Source organism: Somniosus microcephalus, chromosome 11 (assembly GCF_052327205.1).
Source record: "Somniosus microcephalus isolate GS21.2 chromosome 11, FLI_Smic_1.0, whole genome shotgun sequence".
NCBI lineage: Eukaryota > Metazoa > Chordata > Chondrichthyes > Squaliformes > Somniosidae > Somniosus > Somniosus microcephalus.
The window spans coordinates 176,649,217-176,672,366 of record NC_140997.1 but is presented as its reverse complement, the minus strand read 5'-3'; the positions used below and the strand labels follow the sequence as shown (position 1 = coordinate 176,672,366).

At 43.1% G+C, this 23,150-nt stretch overlaps 1 protein-coding gene and 1 long non-coding RNA gene across 4 annotated transcripts in view; one reads left to right on the top strand and one right to left on the bottom strand.

Moving 5' to 3' along the window:
• The window catches only part of LOC147110997 (microphthalmia-associated transcription factor-like), a 439,553-nt gene that overhangs the window by 129,707 nt on the left and 286,696 nt on the right, over positions 1–23,150 (top strand). The gene's annotated exons all lie outside the window — the stretch shown is intronic.
• LOC147110998 (uncharacterized) lies at positions 18,731–22,111 on the bottom strand. The gene is made up of 2 exons (XR_015080027.1): positions 21,873–22,111; positions 18,731–20,045 (listed from the first exon to the last, which is right to left on the bottom strand). It is a non-coding gene; the product is annotated as an uncharacterized LOC147110998 (long non-coding RNA).

Genomic DNA, 23,150 nt, shown 5'->3' with positions numbered 1-23,150 from the left:
GTTCTTGTGCACAGCATAGTTTTTAAAATTGTGATCATTTTTCTAATATAAATAATTATTGGAAAAAGGGGTCTTTCAGATCTCTACTATTTCCACACACTGCTCTTAAGTTCTTTATTGAAGGTTAGGTTTTAGTGTACTTGCAGAATTGTGTATATAGACTGAGCATTACATGTCGGATCATGCAGTTGGAACAATAAATTACACAGCTCCAACATAAAAAAAAAATGATTATGCACGGCAGGTTTTATAGGGAAAAAGTTTTAATACGAATCACCTTTAGTGGTCAGTGAGTTTCAGTAAAGCTATAATTGGACATATAAACATGTGTAAACATCCTGGGAGTCATAATTCCTCCCCACCTCCAAAAAACAGTGTTTTTAACCCATCCCGCTCAGAAACGGAAGCAAATGTTGCCCATTACAATATCAAGAAAAGTCTGAATCGTGTAATATTTCATGCAGGACAGAAAAAGAACATGTGTTTGCTTGAGTATGTACTAGTAGGAAGATAATTCAATGGCTTTTTTAATCTTCACAAAGAAAAGCTGATATGCATTTAATAAGGTTTCGGTTTTGCATGTTATTAGCAAGTGTATATAGATTTTCTACTGCTCAATTACAGTACTTGCGTATTCTGCAATTATTTTTAAATCTTATTTACCTCTCCCAGGAGATGACGTGGCTGCGGGGGTGGTTGGGAGGTGGGGGGAGGGTAGAAGTGTTTAGTCATGATGGTTTGGCCATCATAGTGTGGGGCAAGCTTGATGGACCAGCTGGCCTTTTCCTGTCCATTAGGCCTTTTCCTGTCCATCAATTTTGTATGTTCGTAAATGTCATTTTTGTCATGTAGAAAGGATTTAATTATATGGAAATATGGGACAACAGTCAACGTGCAGTGTAGCATGAAAATTCTTTAACGAAATCTTGTTGAGTGACTGATTCCTGACATGAGCACTTCTGCAACATTATGTGCAGAAAAACATGTAGCTTCTTCTTCTTCCTCTTCTGTAATTTGGCTGAAACAGCTGCTTTCTCCACCCTGTCGAGTAGTAAGCAAGAAAGCATTTTCACATTACCGTGCCAGATTCTGGAGGAGTTTCTGTAATCTTGGCGTGGAGTTCACTTTACTGTATAGTGTACTTGGAGGAATGGAAGTCAACGGTCAAAAAAAAATCTTTTTGTGAATGTTTTTGCAACGTCATTCAGGTTTAGTCGAAAACTTCCTCTGCACATTACTCATACATGTAATAAAATCTCTCTTTAGTTTCTTGATGGCCAGTTTGTAGACTTTCCCCTCAGTTCCACCCCACCTCCTGGTTACTACCATTGCAAATAGTGCTTGTGCCAATACAAATGAAGTTTGTTTCTGCTTGGTAGCAGAAAAAAAATAAAGCCTTATTTTTGCTGACCTTTGAATGGCTGGACATGAGGGAGAGGTTGAACTGGAGCACATGGAATCGTATTCGTATTCTGAGAAGTGAGCTGTCCAAAGTCCCCTCACATTGTCTGTTGTGATCATGTCCCATGAATCAAAGTCTGCAGGAAAGAATAAAATTGTGAAAGAATAGCCTTATGCTTACAATGATCGGAATCTACAAACAATATTAATTTGTAGTTGGGAAATTACTTATGAATGAATTTAAAAAAGACTTAATTTAAAACGCAAATTTGAAATACTTTGTGTATGTGTGTGTGTGTATGTATGAATGAATAAGCAAAAGAGTGTTAACCTAATGCCATTTCAGATTTGTACTAAACTTGGAAAGTGACTTTTCTTCATTAGACTCTGGGTTCTTTTTAAAAATGGATAATCTGGGGCCTGTTAGTCAGTCTGATAAATTGCTGCACCATGTGGAAAAGCAACATTCCAATTTTCAATGTAATATTCTAAAATCAAATGGAAAACAAATGTGGTTTTTTTTATCCTCAGTTGTCAGGAAAGATCTAGCAGTAAAGCAATGCACTCCCATTCACAGGCTTCAGTCTGAATTGCAGCCTTGATTGGTGTTTTAATTTGGTCTGTCTTGATGAGTTCTTGCCTAACTCATGAGTTTTAACACTTCCCCTCTTCCCCAGAAGTGCAACTTTTCTGGGGAAGAGGGGAAACTGGAATCCTACTCTGACCTGTAAAGTCATTATATACCTTCCATTATTTCATTCTCTCAGCTTCAGATGAGATTGATTGTATATTACCAGAGAAACTGACTGTGGTGATGTAACCAGTGAAATTGTTATTTTTTTAATGTATACAAATCATTAGTAAATGTTGAGAGTAAAATGCCCCTTCTATTTTCTAAACATTTTGCCCCACCATTTCTTGATCTCCACAAACTATCTGCAACAGAAGAGGCAGGTAGCTAGCTCTTCGGACTCTGTCAATAATGCTCTAAAACTCGCCAATAGAAGGTACATAAAAAGAGTCGAAGGTTGAATCTCCATCTGATTTTTTTCTTCCCTCCCTGTGGGAGGCAGCTGGCTTCTTTTTAGCAATTCCCTCTCCATGGAAAAATATAATGGTGTTCACACTTGGTTATCACTCCAGAGTACAATATACTAGCATTACTAGTTGTTTCATTACTTCATGGCGCAATGTAATGTTATTAACACATGTCATTATTCCATGGCACAACAGATTGGGGTTATGACCAATGTTCCCTTTAAGCTGTGCAGCCGTGCAGTGCTCTGCAGGTCCTGTGCAACTGGGCTGGCTTTTAAATAGAAAAACCGCGCATGCGCAGGATTTTGAATGGCCCACTCAAGCCCTTAGAGGGAACATTGGTTATGACATGTCATTACTCTATGGCAGAATGTAATGGTGTCAACATTTCATTACACGAGGGTACAACAAACCACATGTTACTTTACACCATGATACAATGTAATGGTGTCAACACAGGTTCCATCACTCCATGGCACAACATACTGATGCACCAAGCCATAATCTTGAATTGATTTTCATTAACTTGTGTATTTTTGGATTGTGTTGATACCACTTATTGAACATAACACTACATAGTATGGTTAAGATTTGTCAAACAATCTCAATCTATCAATCTTATTCCTATATTTATGTTTTTAATGTAAATTGTAAAGTCTGTGGGTTGTGCAGTTAATAAATACACAGACTTCAGAAGTAACAAACAAACAGGTCTTTACTATTCGAAGGTCCGGGCGAATCTGCCCCAGCAATCCGGCCACAACACTTATATACTGGTGTGGTCACTATCGGTATTACAGTATACAGAAGCCAAACAAATAGTGCCACACCTAAAGTAGTTCTCTTAAAGGTGAACGGTTACATTCAATAGTTCCCTTAAAGGTAGACGGGTACATACACTACAATCCTCCCTTTTTAGCTTATTACTTACAGAGTCCCCATTAAACATACATATCTTCAACTTCCTATAAAACAAATTACAGATATAATCTCGGTGGAGTCAATGTCATATAAAACAATTTACAGATATAATCTCGGTAGGAACAGTTCCCAGGTTCAGTCTCTGCGGACACAGTTCATAGATTCAGTCTCTGATCTTGACTCGTTCCGAACAACATTTCTTTGGTGTAGCCGGTTCACCTGGCTAGCGTGACTCCTCCATAGCCTTTTTCTTGACGTAACAGCTTGAACTTTCGTCCTGTTGAACCAGCAGTGCGGACTTTTACAACCAACTGACTGTCTTGACATTTTCCAGTTTTTCAACTAATTTAGCTCCTTTCGTAGTGTCCCGCCTGAGATGGTAGAAGTGCTAATATTTTAGACAGTTATTATCTTCTGCTTCTTCTTTTTCTTTTCTGCCTTTTTGAAACTCTCGGAGCTCCTTTCTCGGCTGCCAGCTGTAGCGCCACCAACTCTCTATGTTCCTTAGACCTTAAGTGCTTCCTCCGGATTTCAGCACTTTGGGAGTTTTCATCACAAGCTGGGCAGACCACATCCTCGTAATATTCAGTGTCACTCAACAGGTCATGGTAATATTCGGGTTTGTCCTGAGTTAGGCCAGCGAGAGAGCCTTCTTCTTCCTCCTCACCCGTCTGGACGTTAGCTGACGGTGGTTCCTTCCCTAGACATCTTTCTTGAAAAGACTTCTTCATGCATTCATATTCATCCCGCTCTTCCTGGGTTATCTGCCATTCCTTCACGACGGACCTCATTTGTGAGTTCAATACCTTCCTTTCCAATCGGGAATTGCGTTATCAGGCTATTTAATCCTTCTACTGAAGTAACGGTTTCCACATTCTTCTGTTCACCTTGACGTGATTCAACGTACTTTTGGCATCCTTGTAAAATTTGTGTTGCCACCTCAGCTATCTCCGTGACTTTTGAGAGCTCCGAACTCGTTCCCCCTGAAGATTGAAGCTCGTGTTCAGATTGTTCCCCTTGCAGAGTCTTGTCCTTCAGCATATGAAGGAGTTGGCTGACCGTTAACTCTTCCCTGGGAACACGGTGGATCAGAGTCTTCTCCATTTCATCCACCTTTTCCTCCAATACTTCCACCTTCTGTTCCTCTTGAACTTTGGCTTTCAGCACTCGGAAAAGTTGCGCCCTGATGCTCTCAAGTTCATGTTCAGGGACCATTCTTACAGTCTCTGAGTTTCTTACAGTTTCCTTTTCTTCCACTGAAAGGATTCCCAGTTGAATCTGTTCTTCAAGTTGTTGAACCTCGGTCATTGCCGCCTCATATTTGTCTTGGGTGTCCTTCAATGTTTTTATGAGTTCTTGGACATCCTGTCTTTCATGCTCTGCCATGTTTTTCACCTCTAATTTCTCATCTATGGATGGAACTTCTACCGATGAGTCTGTCTTGGCCTTGAGCTCATCAAGAATTTCCTGCAGCCTTTGGACTTCTTGCTCATGTTCAACCTTTAGTTGTTCATATGCTTCTACTGAAACTAGCTTTTCGGAGGTTGCCGAGTTAACCCCCTCCAGAATTGTAGCCTGGGCCTGTTCATACTGTTCTTTCAACTTCTCACACTCTGCTTGTAAGGAGTCATAGAGAAGAACTGGAATAAAATCCTGGCTTCCTGAAGATTCCTCTTCCTTTGGTTCGTTCTGTAAATATTCTAGTTCCTGAACAGCATCAGGGGAATGTGATTGGTATTTGGCCACGATGGCTCTATGGTCGCTCTCTGCTTGAGCTAGCTGTCTCTGTTGTCTTTCCAGGTTCTCCCATTCGGTGTCCCAGAACTTTTCCATATTTTTCATCTCTTGTACGAGACGGTCACTCAACTGTTCTAATTGTTGTCGTACTTTGACATAAGTTTGCGTCCGAGCTCGGTGTTCTTCCGTCGTGGATGAATCCTTTGCTTGAACAGGCTCAGAATTCTCTGTCAACCTGGAGTTCTGCTCTGCAGCTTTATTCTTCTTGGTACCATAAGTCCTTCTGCATGTCTTCGTTTTCTTCCCCATCGTCGGCAAGTCCCTTTTAGCCTTGTCTTCCATATTCGAATTGGTCTTATCATCATCCATTTCAGAATCTGAGCTAATAGCTTGCACCGAGTCCTCCCTCATTATGGCTTTTAGGTAATGCCATTCCATGTCTATTTTCGTAATCCACTCCCGTCCTAGAAGTGGTGGTCCTCCCTCAGGTAATATGTACAAGTTCATTCTTGGGTGTTCTTTACCCCTATCTCTCACCTTGACTCTTATTTTCCCCACGGGGTATACGTTATGCCCCGTGTATGTCTGTAATACGAACTTGGTATTTCTTAAAGGTATGTGAGAGAATAACCGGTGGTAGTCCCTTCGGTTGATGACTGATAGAGCTGATCCAGTGTCCAGCTCCATTCTTACTTGGACTCCAGCTATTTTTAGTATGACCCAGATGGTCTGTAGATCCGTTTCTTTACCCACATTGTGGATTCTCAGACTACCCAGCTCCTGGTTGTTTGGGTCTGAGTCTGAATTCTGTTCGTCTGAACTCTTCTCAGCCACCTTGTGTACCTTGTTGTACTTTTCTTGTGGTGGCTTCCTTTGATTGTTGGTCTTTTTCCCAGACCGGCATACCTTCGCGATGTGACCCAGTTTGCCACATTTCCTACACTCTTGGTTCTTAAACCAGCATTGATTCTGGTCATGCGTTGTCTTCCCACAACGGTAGCATTCTGTTGTGCTTGAAGTAATTTGGTCCACCCCGAGTGCCGCCGCCTTTAGTTGCATTTCCGCCGTTCCTTTCGCTGCGGCTTCGTGCGATGCAGCTATAAGGACAGCCCTGTCCAGTGTGAGGTCGTTCTCTTCCAGTAGTCGCTTCTGCGTCCCTTCTTTGGACAATCCGCATACGAACTTGTCCCGCAGCGCTTCTGTCAGATTCCCTCCGAACTGGCAGTATTTCGCTAGCCTACGCAGTTCGACCAAGTATTCCGCATTGCTTTCGTCTTTCCTCTGCGTTCTTGCGTAGAACTTGAATCGTTCAGCCAGCATCAACGGTGTGGGGTTCAAGTGGTCCTTCAGCACAGCCACAATCTCTTCGAAGGTCTGATCCGTTGGTTTATTTGGTGCTATTAGATGCTTCAAGAGCCCGTATGTTTTTGCCCCCATCGAGTTTAGCAATGTTATCGCCTTGTCGTCTTCCTCTATTTTGTTGGCTTCGCAATAGATCTCTATGCGCTCCACGTACGTGGCCCAGTCTTCTATTTCAGAATTAAAATCGTTAATATTCCCTCTCTTAGGCATCTTTCTTCCCTTGGGAGCAGCACCAGTATTTCTTTAAGTATTCTTATTTATTTGTTTATTTCTAAGATGGCGGTTTTCCCGCGAAAATGGCGGTTTCCCGCTCTTTCCTTCTCTCCCCGCCCACTTCACTGGCGGTATGTCAGTTAAGATGGCGGTTTTCCCGCGAAAATGGCAGTTTCCCACTCTTCCTTTCTCTCCCCGCCCCCTTCAATGGCGGTTTCCCGCTTCTGTCGTCTCCTCCGCCTAATGGCGGCTTCCCGCGTTTCTCCCTGGTGGAAGGGGTACGCTTTCCCCACAGCGGACAGGTTCAGCCGCTGGGCTGGCTCTCGCACAGCTCCCCTTACTCGGCTCTGTCTTTTCCTCCCGCCCGCACAGCTCTACCGGCGCTGGGTACACCCCGTTAACGGAGGACAGTTCAGCCGCTGGACTGGCTCTCGCACAGTCTCTCTCTCTGTCCCCGGCTCTGTCGCTCTCTCTCCCGCACGTTCGGTTCTACCGGCGCTGGGTGCCCCGTTGGTGAAGGACAGTTCAGCCGCTGGACTGGCTCTCGCACAGTCTCTCTCCCCTTGCTCGGCTCTGTCTCTCCCACTCCCGCACGTTCGGTTCTACCGGCTCTGGTTACCCCGTTGGTGGAGGACAGCTCAGCCGCTGGACTGGCTCTCGCGCAGTCTCTCTCCCCTTGCTCGGCTCTGTCTCTCTCTCCCACCCGCACGGTTCCTGTTCGCCTCCCAGCCCTCTCGCAGACCGGTGTTTCCCTCCCCGGCTGCGGCTGGGTTTCTCTTCCCGCGCCTACTCCCAGTCTCAGCGCTTCGTGGCTGCGGTCGCTGCCCGGCTTTTCCCGCCGATCGAGGTCCGACTGTCTCACGACGCCGTTGGACCCGACTTTCTGACCGGCTCCGTTCCCCCCTCGACCGTGGTCGAGTGCACAGCCCTTATCCTCCGGATATTCTCTACACCTTCCCCTACTCACAGTCTCCGCGGCCGCCTTGTTTCCAGCTGATCGGCTCACTCCGCACCGTGGTAGAAGGGTAGTCAGTGCCTGTTGCTAATGGAAGCTTTTGTTGCTAAAGTCTTCCTCCGTCCTCCTGCTGCAGCCTCGTGTTTTCTTTCAGCAGCACGACGAGGGCGGTTGCCTCTCTTCGACGCTCTTCGTTGCTTTGGTAGTCTTGCCGCAGGGTACGATCGGACTCGTCGCCACTGTAAAGTCTGTGGGTTGTGCAGTTAATAAATACACAGACTTCAGAAGTAACAAACAAACAGGTCTTTACTATTCGAAGGTCCGGGCGAATCTGCCCCAGCAATCCGGCCACAACACTTATATACTGGTGTGGTCACTATCGGTATTACAGTATACAGAAGCCAAACAAATAGTGCCACACCTAAAGTAGTTCTCTTAAAGGTGAACGGTTACATTCAATAGTTCCCTTAAAGGTAGACGGGTACATACACTACATAAATGATTCTGAATAAATGTCACAATTTAACATTACAATATTTCCATGTGAATTTTGTAGTCTAATTACAGTTTGCGAATTGGAATATTTAATATAAAATCTGGAGAGCGGGGCCAAATTCAATTTTCTGAACAAGATGATGAAGGATGATCTACTCCTAGACCTTTACCAGTACTACTATAAGCGGTTTCTGAGAAGTACACAAGAGTGGCATTGATTTGATTTGCCCTTCAGTTATCCCTCCCTGAAGAGAAGTACCTTCTGTTCAGTGTTTTCGCTTCAAGGCTTCTTTGACAGCACCTCGCAAACCTGCGACCTGCACAACCTAGAAGGACAAGGGCAGCAAGTGCATGGGAACACCATCAGCTCCACGTTCCCCTTCAAGTCACACAAAATCCTGACTTGGATGTTCCTTCATGGCCGCGAAGCCAGAATCCTGGAACTCCCTACCTAACAGCACTGTGGGAGTACCTTCTCCACCTGGACTGCAGCGATTCAAGAAGGTGGCTCACCACCACCTTCTCAAGGGCAATTAGGGATGGGCAATAAATGCTGGCCTTGCCAGCAACGCCCACATACTGAGAATGAATAAAACAAAAGATCAGGGCCTTGCTATTTTTGGGATTGTGTGCACAATCCACTACAAAGTATGTAAAGACTGTTATAGTATACAAGGATTGTTTTATTGGCACAATTTACAACATCTCTATTGTGCAGTAACTTATTTGTTTTAGTAAATTTTTCACAAGTATGATGTAATGCTAGCATTGATTTCAGTATCAAAGTTTATTACACTGTTGATAACATAATTTGGTTAAAATGCACCTCTCATTCCAATCTATATTTTTGCTTCGTGCTCAAGTGTAATGAGTGTCTATGGTATATTGTTAAAGTAGTAAAATATAATTATCTAACTGAACTGGTGATATGAAACCATGAAAATTGGCCATACATTGCATATATCTTTCAGATAATGACTGCATAATGATTAGAATGGTTATAAACAAGTGGAAGTTTCATCTTAATGCTAACACTTTCAAACATCCCTCTCTCTCGCCTTCTCACTCTGTACTCCCTAAAACTAGGCCTCGAACACAATCATAAACATAAGTGTACAGCCGATGCTGCTTCGATTTTCCATTCTGTTCAGTGAGCACATTCTTCTGCCACATTCTGAAAGCAATTCTCAGCCAACCCATTTTTCTTGCAATGTGGCAGAATAATTCAGCCCACTTTACAGTCAATCTTTCGTAAGCTACTAAAAAGAATTTTGCCTGTCACATTATCAGAAAATAAAAAGACTTGGTCAATCTCCATAAAATCAATTTGTTTGTCAGTATGAAAGCATTAAAAATAAAGTGCCAGAACGGCTATTGCAGAAATAGCTTTTCTTGCCTTGGATACTAGTCAAGGAAAATACTACTTTCTAAAAAGGTTTCAGTAATTCGATATTTCTGAGTGTAGATACTTCCGGTTGCACCGATCTGCCTGAAGATATTTGATTAGCTCGGTTGGTAGATTGCCTCTGTGGTGCTGGTCTGTTGGGCAAAACGTTGCCTTTTCTTTTGATGCTTTTTTTCTGCTAGTACTTAAAATTGTATCTGACAATGCTTCTCCTCTATAGTAACTGTGTCTTTCAGGATAACTTGAAGTGCTGCCTAGTAATTCCAGTACAGTAATTAGAACATAGCATCTCGTGTATTTTTGAAAAAATCCATGTTCCTTCCAGTTTCTTCCAAAATATGTGCAAACTGAGCAGCAAGAGGTGGTCCTGCCCAGGCTTCCTGTCTGCTAGAAGATGCATTAGAGCAGCCCAATGATAACTCTTACTCTGATTTTTGTTCCCTTATCTCTCTGAGGAATTACTTGCTTCTACTTATCACCTCCCCCCTCTCTTTCCTCCTTTAAGAGGCTCCTTAAAACCTACCTCATTGACCAAGCTTTTGGTCAGCTGCCCTAATACTTCCTTATGTGGCTTGGTGTCAAATTTTGTTTGATAACGTTCCTGTGAAGCGCCTTGAGACATTTTACGATGTTAAAGGTGCTATATAAATGCACATTGTTGTTGTACTACTAACGGTGTACCGTATGTTGAAGCTACTGTGCACTGTCACTGCAAATCAAAAGTTTCTGTGTATATAGTATTATAGGATTGCCTTGGTCAATGTAGATAACGTGCATAACTTAGTTCTTCAGCAATAATGAAAAGAAATAGCTTGCATTTTTATAGCATCTTGTATATCTCTCAGGACATCCCAAATGCTTTGCATCTAATGAATTATTTTTGAAGTGCAGTCATTCATGTTACTGGGCAAACATGGGAACAATTTTGCAAACAGCAAGATTCCACAAACAACAAGAAGATGATGGCTAGTTATTCTATTTTTTGTGGTGTTGGTTAAGGAAGGAATATAAATCAGTCATTATCACCAGAGTATGCGCTCAAGTACTAGAGTGAGATTTGAACCGAAGACCTTCTGATTTATTTAGAGGTGAGACTGCGATCACTTGAATGAATACCATCTAGGACTTAGTGTTGGGCAGACTACTGGAAGATACAACAACAGATTTGGAATTGATATTGGAGGGAGTGTGGTAACGTTGAATGCCATTGGTATGCATGTGGAAATTAACCTCTTGCTTCCAGATAGTGTCATCGAGGGGCAGCATGTAGATGCTGAGGGGCCACAAGGAGAGAGCCCTGGCGGACACTGGAAGTAACCGTGTGTGCATGGGAAGAAAATCTATTTGAGGAAATGTGGTGGCTGCATTGGCACAGATGTGGGTGGAACCACAAAAGATGATGCTGTGGTGAAAGACAATTGGAGAGAGATTTTGGGGGAGAGTGGAATGGTAAATGTTATTGAGAGTAACAGAGGTTGAGGAGGACAAGGGGGCACAGCAAGCTGTATTCTCAATTGAACAGAATGTTGTTAGTTAATGGCTCTGTTAGAATAGAGGCCAGACCAATATGAACACATTGGGCTGGATTTTCATTGAGGAGGCGGGTAGGAGGCGGGACTACAACTTTCGGGGTTGTAGTCCCACCTCCATCAAGAACTTTTGACAGATGAAATATCAGCGTTTGACAGCTGTTTGAAGCTGTCAAACACTGACAATCTGAACTCTAAGTTAATTCCTTCCTCTCAGGCTGATTTAGAGATCTCTCTGGAACAGAAAGCTGAATGCTGCAATTTTTGACAGCTCGCGGCCATCCTGCTTTCTGTGCCGGTGAGATGAGGGACTCCCGAGACCTGAAAGAAGGAAGGCTGTAAAGATAAGTAAAACTTCTTTAAACACTTTACACACACCAAACACACTTACCTCTGCACTCATGCACCCGTCACTCACCTGAACACCGGTCATCTCGACCCCTCCAAGCCCTTCAGCCCGACAGTCCGCCTCACTAACAATAGGGATTAGGCTAAAACCTGCCTGTTAACTACCTGTCAACAGGCAGTTAATTGGCACTAATCCCCTTCCCGCCTCGGGGAGGCGGGTCCCAGTGCAGGTCGGGTACCCGCCTCCTTTGAAACTGGCATGGAGGCGGGTTGGGGGCGGGATGGGTTCGTGCCCCCCGATTACGGGATTTTAACCCCCCCACACGCCTCCAATCCTGCCTCCACGGCCCAATGAAAATCCTGCCCATTGAGTGTTTGTCCAAAATTGTCATCAACAGTAATTACTAGACTTTTGTGTTCAAAATTAATCTTGCATAATTTTTGTAGATGGCATAAGGTTAAAAGATTGGCTTTTTTTGACCTTTTCAAAATAAATTTAATACTCGAAGAGTTAAGTTCCTTTAGAATACTGCAGTTTTTCAGTAAAATATTCATGTCTTGATGTTTTTCAAATACTATGGTTTTTGCAAACTAGCAGTAACACTGATGGAAAAGAGAAACAATTCATCTCATTTACTTGTTATCTTTACATCTTTTGCTACACAGCTAACATCCCACCACTGCTGAAAATTGCAATAGGAAGTTTGCTGACTAACTACTTCTGACCACCCTATATTGCACAATAAGTTAAGGTTAAGGCTGTGGCTTTGGCACAGCTTCATTTCTGATTACGCCATTGTGACTTCAAGTCAAAAATGTGAATGTGAGCATTTCTGATGCTTTCTGTATTGGAAGAATGTTTTGAGGGTATTTACCCTCCAATTGGGTGGGAGAGGTGGGTGATTGCACACCCACAGTTCCTCTTCTCATTATTTCTAGGTCCCTTTGGGTCACAGTTCAAATGCTGAGTGAGCAGATAGCTGCCCTGCCTCCAGACCATTGTCAATGCTCTGTGTGGTATTGATCAACAGGAATGTCCATCCCCCAACACAGAGTTGTCATGGCCTTACACTGTAGTGAGACGAGGCCAATTGGTTTATTTTGTGTGATGAAATACATGCCTGAACAGAATTGAGTTCTACCTATCTATTACTCCTTGTAACATCAAAAATAATATATGCAAGCTTTTCCCCTTTACAAGTCGGCTGGCACAGTGCTTTTCCAATATAGGTCACATGCATTCATGCCTCAACCTAGAGTCCATCACAGCCTTCATCTGGCTGGAGAAAAAGTGAAATGTTTCTGCCTCTTGCTGTTCCAGAATCCCCAACCTCCCCAACTTGCCTCAGATCTTTTTTCCACAGAGGAAGAGAGAGGAAGCCAGAAGCATAAACTCTGATGTCGCCATCAGTTCTGTGTTTAGAATTGGCTTGCTCCACCTTGGATCAGAAATCTCTCCTCCTTCATACATGCCCATCTCACCTATATGGGCGGCACGGTAATTACCTGCCTGTGTAGTTGTCCTTCTGCTGTGCTCAATCAATGAATCCAATCTAACGTTATAGGTACAAACGTCTCTGAATTGTGCTAATCACCTACCCCATTGTCTCAAACTGATATGGAATTGTGGGTATACACATTTCTGTTTACTTCATCTGAATTTTTCAATAAACATCCTGAATAACATGAGTGTTCATGACAGCTCTCTGTGAACTAAATGGAATTTCATTGCAACATCATAACATAAATTAACTCAACAATCCCTATGGAATAATGCTGAAACGTGACAACGCCATGTTCTTCAAGATAAATATGTAATAAAAAGCTTTCAATTTCTTCCCCGAGTGAAGATCTTATTGCAGATAGTTTACCATGTCTCCCTTTTTCCCAGCGATTAACTTGTTAATGAAATTTACATACAGTCCCTACTCTGTTTAACTGCACACAATTCCGGGGATGTTCAACAAACATTTTGCAACAAGCTAAATGTTTTCACAGCAAACGGTGTTTTACCAAGCTGTAAAACACATCGTACTAGAAAGAAGAAGCACAACCATTCTATTTAACTCTTTGGTTAAACATAGGATTGTCCTTGGACCCAAAGTGACTTTCCCTCTCCTGCTCCTTCTCTTGGAGCTTATGTAAATGATTATTTCGTGCACCAGATTTGCAAGCAATGATTTGCACCCACTTAATATAAAATAATGTTTAACATTATACCTTGTGTTTTGGAAATTGAAATGTACATCTGCTGGAGACAAGCATCGGCTTCACGATGTGCATGTTCACAAGAGCATAGCGTGATTGCAGTTTCTTCAGGACTAAAACACTGTTCCTTCTCAAAATTGAATCCAATCATCACCTTCCCACGTAGTAGAAACTACATACTGTGCACTTGACAGAGGGAGGACTCGGTGGAATGCGGAATTCTCATGAACAAGATATGAAGCCGTGATAAATAGTTTTGCTTTTACACCTTTGTTGATTCTAATACTAATCTGATTATTATTTTGTAATTATTATTGTTATGTATCCTAGTTATTTAATGGTCATTTTGAACTGCAGTCTCATTTTAACTTTTTTTAAATGAAAGAAACCTTAACTGAACAAGCCATTTGAGTGCCCTGGTTTGACTTACCATCCAGTAATCGCTCCTTCATTTTCACTTGGGAGCTCCCCAGATGTAATGAGAAGCTTCGCTGTAAGTCTCACTGGGTACAGCTTCTGACCTTCAATCAGTGGTGTAGTGTGTACACTAACATGATGGTCATGTCCTCTGGGTCTACTGTTCTGGACAAGCTGAAACAACTTGTCATGGTCTTCGCTATCTAGTCCCTTTTAGAATTCGAGAAACGACAATCATAGCTGTTGTATCTATGCTTTAATGCGTTCAATCAAGCATGTAGATACGTCGAATTAAATCAGAGTCAGGCAGACAGGCTTATAACTGCGATGTTCACTTTATTGCGTAAAATGGCCGACTCCCATTTTCCCGGGTAATTCCCATAATGCAATGCACATTACATTACCGTATTGACTGGTGTCAAACTCGCAATCAATACACGACATCCCCCTTTTCCTTGGAAACAAACTTGCAGTGTACAAACAGTTGCTTATAATAACACTGCATAACTTATTTGGTTTATAAACTTTTTACAAACTTGTGTCTTACCACACAACTAAATAATTCCCAGGTTTAAACATTTAACATCACCCATGCAGTTCTCGCACAGTTTATGTGTTGTGACATAATCAGACAGTTTTTGGGGTTTTCTTTTAACCCTTTGAGGTCTGGCTGTATTGGGTATGTCTGACATGTTGGTGTCAGTGGGTATTGCCTGTGTCACAGTGGTATGTGTGTCAGGGTCTACAATACTGTCCTCAGTCCCTTGTGTTTCCTCCTGCTCATGGAGTGTCTCCTTTGGTCCATTGGTTCTGTATTTCTTCACAAATGTAGTGTTTCTTGAGTAGCGTGCTCCATCTGGAGATTCTACTACTACTTGACTCCCTGTTTTACTCACAACTTTGTGGGGTGTGGCATTAAAAGGAGTGGTGAACTGGTCCACTTTGTCCTGCCGTACCAGCACCATGTCGCCAACTTCCACCTCTGAGTATTGTGTTCTCCACTGTTCATCTGCGTACAGTTTGGACTTGCCTTTTTGTTCTGCGTCCCGGTCACGTACTTCCATGTCTGCGCGCTACTCTGATGTCTGGCAGCTTTCCTCTCATTTTCCGTTTAAAGAGCAGCTCTGCCGGGCTCTTTCCTGTCATGGCATGGTCAATGCTCCTGTACACAGTCACATATTTTCTAAGTTCACGTTTCCAATCTAGTCCTCTGACTGAGCAATTCTGATTCTCTTCATCAGCGATGCATTCTGGCGCTCAACTTCTCCGTTAGCCTGAGCCCATTTTGATGTCATTTTCAGGTGTTTGATCCCGTTGTTTTCACAGTATTCTTTGAATAATTCAGATCTGAATTGGGGACCATTATCAGATTTGCAGGTGATTGGCAAACCATGACAGCTGAAGATTGACTCTAAACTATCAATAACCTTCTCTGTTGTTGTGGAGGTCATGATGTCGTATTCATAGTAGCGACTATAATAATCAACTACCACAAGAATGGAGTGGTTGGATGGCAAGGGTCCCAGTAAGTCTATAGCTACATCCTGCCAGGGGCCCTCCGGTAATGGTGTTGGTCTCAACGGTTCAGGTGGGTCGGGTCTGGCTACTATCTGACAGCCGTGGCACACTTTACAACGTTTTTCAGCTGCCTTGTCCGTGCCAGGCCACCAAACCTTGGTTCCGAGATGTTGCTTTGTTCCAACTATTCCCAAGTGTCCTTCACGTGCTAACACCAGGGCTCATGCGTGTAACACTGTGGGTAGCACGATGCATGTTCCCCGAAGAACTAGGTACCCCACTACGCACAGCTCGTTTGCAATTGCTGCATAAGTTTTACAGTTCTCACAATGTCCGTTTGTGATTGCCTTCCGTACCTCAATCAGCTCTGGGTCGGTAGCAGAGGCTTCCTCCACCTCTCTAGTAGTGAGTGCTTTTGGTGTCGCACTCACAGCTACAAATCTCACGTATTCATCTGAGCCATGAGAATGTCTCTCCTGTTTTGCTGTCTCCCCCAGCAATCGTGACAGTGTGTCTGCAATGTTTTGCTTGCCTGGAATGTGTATCACCTTAAAATCATACGGCTGTAATCTAAGTACCCATCTCTCTATACGGGCACAGGGTTTAAAGTGTGGGCCGTATATCACTTGTAGTGGCTTATGGTCAGTTACCAAGTTAAATTTTCAGCCATACACATATGGATGCAGCCTCTCACAAGCCCATACAAGAGCCAAGGCCTCTCTCTCTGTTTGAGAGTATTTCCTCTCACAGTCTGTTAAACTACGACTTACATAGCATATTGGCACCTCTTGCCCCTGTTGGTCCTGAACTAGTACTGCGCCTAAACCTACAGGACTGGCATCTGCTATCACCTTGGTTGGTGCGTCCTTATCAAAATATGCTAAAGTGCCGGCTCTGGCCAACTCTTCCTTGACTGCACTGAATGACTGTCTCTGTTGTGATCCAAATTTAAATGGTGTGTCTTTTCTTGTCAGGCGTCGCAGTGGCTCTGATAGCATTGCAAACTGCAGGATGAATCTGCTGCTGTACCCAACGAGTCCCAAGAAACTCCTCACCTCTGTAGCATTCTCTGGTTCCCGAGCTTCTGCCACCGCTCGCACTCTCTCTGCTGTTGGTCCGATGCCCTTTTCAGACAACAGGATTCCCATGAAAATCAATCGGTCCATGTTGAATTGGCACTTCTCTAAGTTTAGTGTCAGTCCACTTTCCATTAGTCTGGTCATGACAGCGTGCAGGCGTCTGTCGTGCGTTTCCTGGTCATGTGCATGCACGATAATGTTGTCTGAGATGTTTTCAACACCCTCTATTCCAGCTAAGGCATTAGCTATCTCGTGCTGATATTGCTCACTAGCTGAGGATACACCGAATATCAGCCTCTTGTACCTATATACTCTGTTATGTACTGCAAACGTTGTGATTTCTCGTGACTCAGGGGTCAGTTCTAGCTGGTGATAACCCCATTTCAGGTCTAGCTTACTAAACACCGTCGAGCCGTTCATACCTTGGAGTATCTCATCAACGGTGGGGATTGGATATCGTTCCCTCACTATTGCCTGGTTTGCTCGTCTCATATCTAGGCATAACCTTACATCCTTATCTGCTTTTGGTACAATAACCACAGGATTTACCCATGGGGTGGGACCAGTTACAGGTTCAACAATGTCCATGTCCCTCAATTGTTTTATTTTGGCCTCTACTGCCCCCCTTAAGTTGAATGGTATATGCCTGAGTGGCTGGGCCACAGGCTTCACTTGTGGGTCGATATACAAACTGATCTGTTTTGTGTTCAGCCTTCCTACTCCCTGGAATACCTTTGGATACCGCTGTTCTAGTAGCTGTCTTACATCTACCACAGCTGAGACATCTGCGCCTATTTTTAAAACTCCCAGTTTCATGGCTGTCTCCCTTCCTAGCAACGGCTCTCCATGGTCTTTAACCACAATTAACTCTGCCTGCTCAGTTCTCTTACCTATTGTAATCCCACATGTGAATACACCTTTAACTGACAGTGGTCGGCTAGAAGCATAAGAGAATAACTTTCTCTCTGTCTTAGGGACATGTGACTGACACTTCTGACTTTAATCCTTCCCATGTATTCTCATCTATCACATTACTAGTTGCACCCGAATCAATTAACATTCTCAGGTTTACTCCCCCCACACAAAAGGTAAGTCTCTCTGTCACGTTATTTCCAGTAACAGCAAATGCAAAGTCATTTTGTTCCCCTACATTGTTCACACTGTGTTTCTTTGTACCCTTTGTGCGGCATACTTTGGAGAAATGATCCTTTCCCTTGCACTTATGACACGTCTGTCCGCGTGCTGGGCATTTCGGATCTCTACCCATGTGGTCTGTGTGTCCACATCTGTAACATTTCCTTTCGTTCCTATCGCCATTTCCCTTTGGTTTCTCGGTCAAGCTTTTCGCATAATACCCTCTTTTCTGTGTAACACGATGAACAGTATCTGTCTCCGCCTTCTCTGTACATGACATGGCTGACATCTGCTCCTCGACATTTTCACATTGTGAGGCCAATTGTAACGTGTGGGCGAGCGTTAGACCTTGCCCTTCCTCTAGCAATTTCCTCCGCACATAGGCTGACGTGCACCTACTCAGGATAGCTTCTCTTATTTGATTATCCGCATCCCCCCCAAAAGCACAGTCTTTAGCAGCCTGCCGCAAGCAAGTAGAAAATTGTTGCACAGTCTCACCTGTCTTCTGGGACAACTTATGAAAAGTCTGTCTAGCAAATGCTGCGTTGACCTGGGGCAAGAAGTAGTGATTCAAAGCACTATCCGCTGCCGTGTAGTCTGCTGGCCCTCCTGTGTCCGGTAGAGCCGAAAAGATATCCTGGACATCTGGTCCTGCTAGGTGTAGAAGTAGAGCTCTTCTCCTCTGCTTTGTGGCACCTGTAGAGGTATCGTCGATAATGAGTCCTTTGCCGTCGGCATAAAGCTCAAAAGACGTTAACCACCTCGTCCATCTTGGACCCAACGTGGCTGGCTTGGCGAAGCATGCAAAATTTTGAATGCCGGTCTTCTCCATCCTAGCTAACTAAAACTTGGGCAACTACCTATCTAAAATGATTCTGTTTGTTATCCTCGTCACCAATGTTGTATCTATGCTTTAATGCGTTCAATCAAGCATGTAGATACGTCAAATTAAATCAGAGTCAGGCAGACAGGCTTATAACTGCGATGTTCACTTTATTGCGTAAAATGGCCGACTCCCGTTTTCCCGGGTAATTCCCATAATGCAATGCACATTACATTACCGTATTGACTGGTGTCAAACTCATAATCAATACACGACAATAGCAAAGCTACAGGAGATCAGGTAGTACATGTAATAAGTGTCACACATGCAACGTGTACGTCAAACTTGTTTGTACCTGATTGGCTTAAATATCATATTTTAAAAAATCAACAAATCACAACTGAAAAATATTTAAAAACAAAAGTACCTAAAAGAAAGCGTGTTATTTCCTACTAGTTTTCAATAATCTGATAACCTGGCCTCCACCCAAGGGGAGCAGCTGGGGATTTACAAGCAATTGCCAATCTGGTGATAAACATTCTTGAGCAACAGCAATTTGTGTCTAATTGGCCTTGGGGTGTATTTATCTGGAGCATTTCCCCACATCCAGTAGTTGAGCAGTGGCTTTCCAAGGACAAGCCAGGGTTAAAAACAGATCTGCCATGGCAGCTAAACACCGTAACTGATCTTTAGCCCTGGGTTTCACAGTGAGCAATGCCACGAGAGATCAGCTAGTATACTTCTGGATTGTTTTCATTCTACTGCCACTGGTTGGGGGCTGCTTGGCTTTTGGAAATTGTGGCACAGCTTCAAGATAATGTTGCTTCTAATGTGGTCGGCAGAGCACAACCCAGTGCCTGTTTAGCGCCACAAATCAAGAAGGCTGCTGTTTGCTGTACTCCATTTAAAGGGTATTACCTGCCCCTGCCAGATCTGAAGCAATAGCGCACATAGGTTCTGCATTGTCATCAAAAGGCAACAATCATGAAACATGTAATTGTTTTGTAATGGTGTCATTCAGCAGCGCACAACCGTGCACGAATACATTTAGAGGTGACACAGCAGAAATCGAACTTGCCTAATACTAGGTGCAAATGTCACTCTTGGTAACATTAAAATATACATGTACAGCATATTTGAATACTATTCACTCAACATATCCATACAAAGTACCTGTTGTACTAACAATAACCACCAGGCTAACGGAATCTGTTAACAGTGCATTGTTTTATTACAAACTGGCTCAATTTGTTAGCTGCTTTTGTTGATGTCTGTGGGAAAAATGTAAACATTTTCATGCTGTACAACTGACTAAAAGGGGTGCTTTCAAAAACAATCTCAAGGAAGACAAAGGCTCCGTCTATGCAAACAGTAGATCTTTTGTAGGTTTAAATTTTCAGAACCTATGTCGATGGGATCCTAGGCATTTTCTTTCTGAAGGAGGCCATTTCCATTTAGTGTTCTGCAAATATAGTTGAATATATTTTTACTTTCACATAAATAAGCCAGTAAAAGTAAATTGGATCTTGATTCTGCAGAAACTGTATTACAGTGGTGTTTTCCATTAGCTGCCCTCAATTTAAATTTACAAACCTTTGGATCTAATTCAGTAAAACGGCAATAAAATGTAATACAATGATCATTTAAGTGGGTTACAGTGAAGACAAGCAGAATGTCCTAGTGAACTGCACAGACTTGTGCATTAGTACCCAAAGGAATGTCAGTTAATTCAGTGCTATGAAGTGCATGTTGGCATTGTGTGCCCCTGAAGAAACATGATTATATTTCTTACCCCTCCCCCTTCCAATATTCTCTCCTGAAGATATTGGTACATGCTGGGGTATATTTCCATGGGCCCTGGCTATCCTCACATACCTTGCTCAAGTTCCCATTCTTCACCTAAGACTCTCGAGAATGAGCTTTCTTTATTTTTTTCAGGATGTGGACAATGCTGACAAGGGCACATTTATTACCCAACCCAAGTTGCCTTGAGAAGGTGGTATTGGCCACCTTCTTGGAGTGATTGTTTGTACAACTGAGTGCTTAACTAAAGTCATGCGTCGACCAGATCAGGTAGGGGTGACAGGTTCCCTTCGCTAAAGTGAACTGGTTGGGTTTTTACGACAAAAGTAAAATACTGCTGAGAATCTGAACTAAACACAGAAAATGCTGGAAATACTCAGCAGGTCAGGCAGCATCTGTGGAGAGAAAAACAGAGTTAACATTTCAGGTCGATGACCTTTCATCAGAACTGGGTTTCTAATGACAATTCAGCAGCTTTCATTCCAGCTATAAATGACCAGATTTATTGAATTCAGTTTCACAACTTGCCCCAGTGGCATTTGAACTCATGACCTCTGGGTTGCTGGTCCAGTATCATAACCACTTCACTACGGTGCCCAAACTATATGGCCCTGGGCCATCACAGCCAAGCCTGATCCTGCTCTCACCCTGTAGCAACACATGCACATCTAGCTGGAGTCACTGGTTCGTAATCAGGATTGAGAATCCTGGTTCCCCTCCCTATCTGAGGCCAATTGTAGCTCCACTACTGCTCTCCTAGTTGAGATTAGCCCACTCAGCACAGACCGAGAATTGTTCGTTTTTAACGTATGTGCCATCGAGGGAGCCTTTTGTAGAAACTGATGCTGTGCTCTTGTGCTGATTCGGTTGAATTATGTAACACATTAAGGGTGCTTCATCCATGGGTTAGTTTAAAAAAAACACTCAGTACTGTTTCATCAGAGACTCATAAGAACATAAGAACATAAGAAATAGGAGCAGGAGTAGGCCAATCGGCCCCTCGAGCCTGCTCCGCCATTCAATAAGATCATGGCTGATCTGATCCTAACCGCCAATCTACTATCACGGTGGGGTTGGGGTATGCAAGTAAATACTTCTATCCTTTAAAAAGTACTGTTTTGTAGTTAAATGACGCTTGCATCTCACTTGCACTTGAGGAAGGAACTAAGGGTGGCCTCACTGGGCTCTCTAAGCTTACTGGATGCTCAGGTTATACGGATGGATAATAGGAATAGAAACTGGCAGTAATGAAGGAAAATTGTGTGCACAATGTCATGATGTAATTTTGCCCTCAAATACATGTAGCTGCCCACAAAGTGACAGATGTTTCCTGCATCCCTTAAAATTTCTAACATTCAATCAGACAGGGTGAAAAATTGTCAGAGATCCAGTGCCCACTTTACTCCTGAAATCCAACATAACCAATTCGAAAATTTACCCCTAGTATGTCAGCATTTGTGTGTTCTGTGGAGGCAAAAGTACTGACCTGCCAGCGACAATGGGACAGGTCTCCAGTGGCTAGAGTTGAGCGAGATGATCCCTTTAACTCCTATCACTGAGGGTCGGAATCCTCGCCGCCTGGCACTTAATCAAACCAATACAGATGGTGTGAAAGCGCAGTTGAAAAATATTAAAATTAAGATATTCTTGTGGCAGCACAATATGTAAGTCGGTACTGTTAATTCATGTACAGGGATTTAATGATGAGTCGTAGCATTTGGAAAAATATAATTCCACCCTTAGTCTACAAAGTTCAATAAACAGTGAATATTATTGGAAAATATTTCCATATTTCCTGTAACTCTTATTCCAGTACAAACCTTTAGCTATTTAAGTATTGCTTATTTTATTATTTCCAAACAGCTCTCATGTTTTCTTAGGGGCTTAATCTTGGCAAGATGTCACAGCTATGAAGCTAGGGGTGGGAGGGTGGTGGGGGCTTGAATTCCACCCCCACCCCGAGTGGTCTTTTGGCGGCTGGCCAGTGGACGCACTATCAATTCAATTCAAATGCTTTATTGGCATGAAAGTTTACAGGGAACCATATTGCCAAAGCTTACATAACAAAAAGTACAGTTTTCCAACATTCTGTAGGTGTCAAACAATTCTGACCTTCATTGGGTACATACAATATTACTTTAAACAATATTAATTTAAACAGTCTTTGTACATCAGTGGGTACATTCAGTATTAATTTTAAACAGTCCTCAGGTTGTGACATGTTGTTACATATTTGGCACCAAGCTATGGTCTGTCTCCTTCTCCCAGGACTAATCTTAATTTTGACAGGTCATCCAATTCCTTGAAATCTGGGGTTGTTTGGCTGAGCTTGTCAAATAATATGTTTCTTGATGTGTTGAATTTTTCGCATTTTAGGAGGAAATGCATCTCTGTCTCAACCTCGCCGGCCAGACATTGATCACATATTCTATTCTCTCTAGGCTGCCAGGATTTCTTGTATCTTCCTTTTTCAATTGCCAGTTGGTGGTCGCTTAGTCTGTACCTGGTGAGGGTCTGTCTCTGTTTTGTGTCTCTGATGGTCGAGAGATAGTCTGCCAGTTTATATTCTCTTTTTAGGGCCCGGTAACATTCTAATCTGCTTTGGCTTTTGGTTATTTTGTTCCAATGTTCCAGGTAGGTTTCTTTGCTTTGTTTAATGATTTGGTTCACTCGGATTGGTGTTTGGACGGCAGTGTTGGCCTGGGACTGGTCAGGGTCCGGCTGAGTAGGAGTACTTAGTTTCAGTAGCAGCTGACTCAGGGGA